The sequence below is a fragment of the Equus caballus genome, chromosome 18 (assembly GCF_041296265.1).
Source record: "Equus caballus isolate H_3958 breed thoroughbred chromosome 18, TB-T2T, whole genome shotgun sequence".
Taxonomy (NCBI): Eukaryota; Metazoa; Chordata; class Mammalia; order Perissodactyla; family Equidae; genus Equus; species Equus caballus.
Window position 1 is genome coordinate 71,169,220 of NC_091701.1, and position 7,351 is coordinate 71,176,570.

At 36.8% G+C, this 7,351-nt stretch overlaps 1 long non-coding RNA gene across 1 annotated transcript; it reads right to left on the reverse strand.

The window, feature by feature from the left end:
- Positions 1 to 436: 436 nt before the first annotated feature.
- Positions 437 to 6,428, reverse strand: LOC138918810 (uncharacterized). The gene is made up of 3 exons (XR_011428588.1): positions 6,180 to 6,428; positions 3,703 to 3,766; positions 437 to 783 (listed from the first exon to the last, which is right to left on the reverse strand). It is a non-coding gene; the product is annotated as an uncharacterized lncRNA (long non-coding RNA).
- Positions 6,429 to 7,351: the final 923 nt, after the last annotated feature.

The window sequence follows — 7,351 nt, forward strand, 5'->3', positions numbered from 1 at the left end:
ACTGGTTTTGAGGCTTTCTGTATATTTATCCCACTATCCTCAATTTACTCTCAGAGCTCTTTGTTAATTTCTGCTCTGCATTTTTCTATTAGGAGATTCTTTTCATTATACGATCATTAAAGAAAATGATTTGGAAAATAAAACTCAGATTGTACACCGGTATAGTTACAAAATTAATACAATGAAATAAGTTTTGAATTGTTTCATAAAAGCCAAGAGAAGAAAATCCATTGTTCCCTTACTAGTGTTACTGTGTCTGAACATTTTAGACCGTATCATCGGTTTTGAGATACCAGAGACGAGCACATAGAACAGCTTAATGGTTAGTTTTCTGACAGTCGATCTAAATGTTTGGATTTTTAAAAAATTTTCTCTGGACTATAAATACATGGACATATTTGAGTAATTGGGTATGTACTAAAATATGTAACAACAGTTTAAATAACAAAATACAATTTATTAATGTTTTAATTTAGGCATAACAGAATCATGTATAACATTTTCAATGAATACTGTTTTTTTATAACTTTAAAAGTCGAGAGTAAATACTTTTCCATATAATTACACATTTATAAGCTTCCTTTGATGAAAGTATATTCATTGGTATTTGGATCTTTTTTTCTAATTCTATTTTATAGTCTGCTAGATAAATCCTCTTATTCATTTGTTTCAGTGAAGCTTGAATAAAGGTCATTTAAACTGGCTCACCTTTCTTATCCTCCTGTGCTTTCCCATAATCCCTACTTCCATTGTAAAAGGTTCACAGCTTCCTTCTCAATATACCTTTTCAGTATGAGAAGAAATATTAACATTTCGTTAAATAAACCTGAGCTTATTGGACTTTAATTCCACACTCTTGTTTTTTTGTAAAAATTATTGAGTTCTTTTTTAAGCTCTAAACAATCTTACTGAACTTGCTGGCAATCAATTATTTTGCAGTCTGGATATGCAACTCATACAGTATATAAAGGTTAAAGTTTAATATTGTGATGGAACATTCTTCCAAAGGCAATGTTTTTAATATCATAAACTGAGATCTTCAAGTCATGTCTCCCTTCCCTGTTGACTTTCCTGACTTCCTTTACAAGGATAATTCTTGGTTAAATAATTTTTCCCAAAATATTAAAGTTGAGCTGGCAACTTTTAAATATAATGTCTTAGGACATAACAAATAATGAGAACCATTTTTTGCACTTTCATACAGGAAAGCAATATAATCCACTTTACTGGTGATTCCTATAATGAAATTCTTACTTGCTATTGTTATAAGAACCAATACGTGCTCTTACTCATTGTTATAAGAACGAATATCTGTGCAACTCCATTAGTTCAAATAACTTATTAATCATCCATAGTGTGTACAATACTGCATAAACTCTAATGAAGAATTTAAGGGGGGCCAGACAAGTCATTATGCCCCATCTCCTCACTCCTTACATTCAATTTCTGAGTCTGGCCTACAAATTCTAGGCTGCTCTCACCATGAGAAAAATTTGCCTTTTAGCTAAACTGTGTGAAAAATTCCCAAGGGGTCAGAACCTTACTCAAATCAAAACTATCAGTGTCTGTTCACTTTATTGTTTTCCCTCACTCGTTGAATGCTGTCTAGTTCCAACTTTCCTGAATACAAAATCTGGCCCAAATGTCTTGTTATTTAGCTACGCTGATTGACATCAGATAATCCATTGTCACCTCCCCAGCAGTCATCCCACTTGTCATCTTTACTACCACAACTCTGGTTTGTTCACTCTCCTCCGAACAGCTATGGCCCTCTGGGGATGAATAATATCCCCAGAGAATTAAATAGGAATGGTCTAAGCTACACATAGCTGGCTTTATAACTCTCATCAAGTTCAGGCATATGGGATAGTACTGGTCAATGACACACACAGAAAAGACTTTCAGGCTGCTTCCTCTTTAACTGCCTTTACTAATTATTGTATGAATGTGTGATCCTTGGAGCTGCTAAAGGCATCTTTTGATTTTGAGCAGCTAAAACTAACATGCTGAGAATGGCAGAGCAGAAAGATGGAAAAAAACACAACTGTCATTTACAATTTTGTTAAGCTTATGAATTATGTGAAATGCTATATTTTCCTCTATGTTTAAGGCATATATAATTGGCTTTAGTTTTATGCAGCCAACAACATTCTGATTTATACAAGAACCCACTTGTCGTCCATTCTGATTGCCAGTAGATGAGTGCCCTGGATATCCTGTCAAGTAACTCACCCACTTTCTAATGTTCATAGAATGTTGTCAGTTTGAACCAAATACCTCTGAATTTGCTTTGTATTCTAGAAATAATACCTCTAATGGAAATGGCCTACCAGAGTATTAACATACTGGCCAAAGAGTTGTCCATGCTTCAGGCATCTTACAGTATTTTTAGATCGCAACTTATGCTACCAACACTTCTGACGCTAACGCTGTTTTGAGTATCTCACTACAATCCACAACCACCTTCAAATTCGGATAAGGTTCTCTTCGCCTACATCCTACACACTCTAACAATGTGCACATTTTATTTCAATCTTAACATGGAAGGCTACTCTTTATCCCACATACATTAGCTATTATAGACCTAATGTTCTATAATGAAAGATCTAAAATAAATCCTACTTGTTAATGATATCAATTCACACACTTTTAGAAGGAAAATTAAGTTAGTGAGTCTAAAAATGACCTATTGAGTAGATCTGAAAGTACAAACAACTCAGGCATAAAACATTTAATAGCTAAAACTTCCCAATATGTGCACCCTCCGGCACAGGGATGCCCCTTCCTGACTCTACAGCTAAAGATTCTGCTATTGTATTTATTGCACACGAGTGGACTCACAACTGGAAATTCCAATTCAGAACTTGGAGCTTTGGTATTTGGATTCTAAAAATGCTTCTTAGGTAATTCTGATGTACATTTCATTTGAAAACTACCTAATAAGCTCATAGGAACATTGACAGATACTGTATGAGCCAGCAGTACTGAGTATCAGAAATAACTATTCAAAATAAACAGAAAGGGGAATGATGATATTCTTTAAATAGGTTCTTGAAACTGAATTCAAGAAAGCTAGTTGTGTTGTTTTCTTGCTTATTTGTTGTTTCTTTCATCAATGATATGTACATTTCCATTTTGGTGGGTATAATGTTTCATTGTTCTTTGCTTCTTGGGGAGAAACGATTGAAAATATCCACTAATAAAAGTCATGGTGTCCCAGAACCAAACATATACTATTTTTTACTGTTAGCCCTATTGGTTGCAGGTTTTTGTTTTGTTTTTGGTAAGCAGTAACAATTAAAACAAATAGAGTACAATTTGTCACTTATATGTTGGGTAAATAAAATGACAGAGAGGCAAAAGCGTCTAGGTTAGATCCAATATCTTGGAAATATCATGAATCATCATCTCGGAAATAGACCTCAGAGAGGGTCCAGCCAACATCCGGTCTCAGGACAATCCGTGCTGCTGGGTGGGCCAGTGACCCCAGGCTGTTCCCAGATTGCTGGCAATGCTCCCCCAAACAATTGAGTTGTTCAGCTGTTTTTAAAATATACCAACATTTTCTTCAACTAATCAGTTAATTCTAAGAGTATTTCCTCAAAATAGTGAGAAAAAAAAATAAGTTCCATGCCTAAGCTTATAATGACAAACAATGAAGAAGTAACACAATACGCACTGAGCTTACTATAGAAAACTTACTCCTTTTGAAGGAAGGCATTGAGTGGGAATGCTTTCTATCAGGAGCTGGCATTTCAGCTGAGATCTGAAAGATGAATAAGAGATAACTAGATAAAGATAAGGGATGGGGAGTAGGGACGAGCATCTAAAAGCAACAGAAAGTACAAGGGCTCTGAGGTAGCGAGGAGCATTATATTTTGGAGAATATGAAGAATTGAGGGAAAACAAAAACATTTTTTGGAGTAATGGAGATGAATTCCCAAAAGTAACTTTTGAAAACTGTTTATTCCAACAATTTTTGGAACTCATATTGGCTGAGAGAAGCATTTGGACAGGAAGAGGAGTGGATTTGAGGACACCAGATTGTAAGCTATTGAGGTAGCGTGAACTAGGGTCTTGGGAATGCAGAGGGAAGGACGTACAACTTAAAACCAACAAGAGTTTGGGCCAGCCCCGGTGGCCTAGCGGTTAGGTTCAGCATGCTCCAATTAGGTTGCCAGGGTTCAGTTCCTGGGTGCAGACCTACACCACTCATCTGTCAGTGGCCATACTGACAGCAGCTCGCGTGCAAAAAAAGGAAGATTGGCAGCAGATGTTGGCTCAGGGCCAATCTTCCTCAGCCAAAAAAAAAAAATCAGCAAGAGTTTATTCAGATTGGATGTGATGTGAAGCAGCAGCTTTCTTCCTTCTGTAATTAAATAAATGTATACGCCATTCCCTGAGAGAGTGAACAAAGGAAAAGGATCATATTTGAAAGAAAGCCTTTTCTGGACACATTCATTTTTGTGAGATCTTTGAAACATCCAAGTGGAAACGTGAGGTCAACTTTTGGATGTATATGTTTAGAATTCAGAAAAGACAAAGGTCTGGCCAGGACTGATGCATCAATACTAAGTGAGGAAACGGCAGGAATGAGATTGCTAGAGTGCCTAAAAGAGGTCAAGGATCCAGGCTGGATGCAAGATTTAAACTCATTAAAAGAAAGTTTATAAAAGCAAAAAGTTATTATGTAAGGAGACTCAAATATTCTACATGCTGAATTCAAAATAGGTTACTATATGGTTAACTTAAGGAAAATTACCAAGATTGCCAAAATATGTATTTATAAATAAAAGGTGGATATGGTATTAAATACCAATATTTGCTTGCTGCATTACTGATAACGACGAGTGAGAAGTGGACTACCATCTATTTCCATCATTGTTGTCAGATCCACTACTACTTTTCCCAAGTGGAACATTCCTAATCTACTTCTTGTCCCGTACGTGTCCACGTCTGCCCGTGTCAGATAGGTAACTTCTTTTTACTGGAGATAACGGAAGAAGGATATCATTCTACGTGTTTTCAAATGCTCTAAATTCAATCTTCAAAGTAAGATTTTCCCTCTACTGCAGAAGCTTTCAAATGATACTTTGCTTCAGCTATTTCTATTCCAATGTGCAAATTCACAAATTTATGAAATACTGTAAATTCTGGAGGTGAGACTCTCCATCTATGTCTTCTCCTTGAAACTGACTATGAATATCACTCTAAAAATATCTCACACCCAATGCCTACTGAAGTTTCACTGATTTAAGTGGGCACAAGTTTATTGTCTAGATTAAACATTATTGAAAGAGATTTCCTCATTATTCACCATCTTATCTATCTATACAAATATAGAATCATTATGTTGTACACTTGAAACTAATAAATGTTATCTGTCAAATATATCTCAATAAAAATAAAAAGAACCTAATCTCTCCAATGGCTTCCTTTCTCATACTCCCAAATGACCCTCCCATCAGGAACTGGAATTTACTCTCCTCTTTGCTCTTTCATAGACTTTAAGATGTTTTTGATATGAGTAGAACAATACGTGGTTTAAGTTAAGTTTGAGAAGTGAGTGAATAAACACTTTTCAGGCATTTTAGTTACCTGCTGCCTCACGGCCACCACTGTTAGTTGTGGTAAAGCACAGAAACTGCAATGTGCCCTGAGAGCAGGCTTTTCTGTATACGTGTCAATTAGCACAAAGACTTTTTAGACATCATCCACCTAATGTGTGTGCAAAATGAAATCACACACCTTATGTCTGAGGCTGATTTTCATTACTGTGAGGCCTACGAGAGGCTACTGGCGATTTTATAACAGAAAAACTACTCCTATACACCGCCTCCTGTCCACAAACACGTGGACGTTTATCCATCACCCCCAGTAGTCTAGATGGTAAATTTTCTTTTTGTTCCAGTATAGTTCATTCTCATTATTCAGTGTAGTTATGTTCTATAAAATTGCCACGAACATTGAATTAGCTAACACTGAACCATTGTTCCTAGGAGAAATACAGGGTTAGGCCTGTGAGACTCTCATCACAATATTATGTCAATCCATCAATATACAACCTTGTTTTACGTGTATCTCCGTCTAAAGGCCCCTTGTCTGATATACACTGTTGTTTCATTAGCACTGAACTCACGGCCAACAACGCCAGCACTGCGTGTCTCGAGGAAGCTCACCTACACAGGACTTTCCTCTGCGGGCGCATCACAGCGTTCTCACACTCGGGAACACCAGTTGGCACTTCAGTACTGCCCTTCGGGTCCATACCAATCAGCGAATCATCAAACAGCCCCAAAATGCTGAACACGTCACCCCAAAAAACCACGGAAAGAACACTCATTTACAGAACAAGAGCTAAAACAGGAAGGCTGCGTCTCCCCGCGCCTTGGTCCACGTCAGCTGGGCATGCGCACGCCAGGCAACTCAACTTTTTCACTACTCTGCGCATGTCCACACAGGTCAGCGCATGACCTGAAAAGCGTCGTGAGTATTGATTTGGGGGTCACAAACAAATTTCAGTGAGCAGGCTGATTGGCAAATGCAGAATCTGCAAGTCGTGGGATCCGTTGTATTTCAACGGACCATAAAAGATGCACCTCCTTAAAAATGTTTGTCGGTGGCCGTATTACTCAAATGACTAATGATGCACTTCTTACATAGTAATGAAAAGAAAATATTTGTTAAAAATGTCAGCGTAAAACCCCAAGTAGAACTTAATTGTATGTTTACTCTCAGTAGCTTTATATCAAATCGAGTAAAAGTCAATTACAACTTTAAGGTTTTCCTGAACTAGCAAACATAAGGCAAACAAAATTGCCGATTCTCTCCCAGCAGATTTTCTACCAACTAAATAACTTCGGTTTTCTGCATTTGTACCCGGCCTTATTTTCCAGTCTTTTAATACTGAATTATAATGTTTCTAATTTTTTTAGGAGATATGTTTGTCCGATATATCACCAGAAAACAGGGACTGTATATATTAACCCTTTTTTGTATATTTAAGTATCGAGCACATTATTGAATCTAGAAGGGCGTTGACAGATCAGCTGTCAGTCTACATACTATACACGAGGAAACTGCAGTCAAAGAAAGTTGTGATGAATATTTCCACACAGAACTTTTAAAATTCATGGCTAGTTTAATATATAGTTGGCTCAAGAATAAAACTTATCTTGCACTAATTTTTAAAAATTTTTACTTATAGAATATCCTAAATTATCCATGGTTTAGATGCAGTGCCCAAATAATTAAGAAACCAGAAGCAACTCTAAACCTATCATTCAGCTTGTGAAGGTACACCTTAATTCAAACTATCCCCATGGCATTCTTGTTTCCAGGTTCTCCGCCT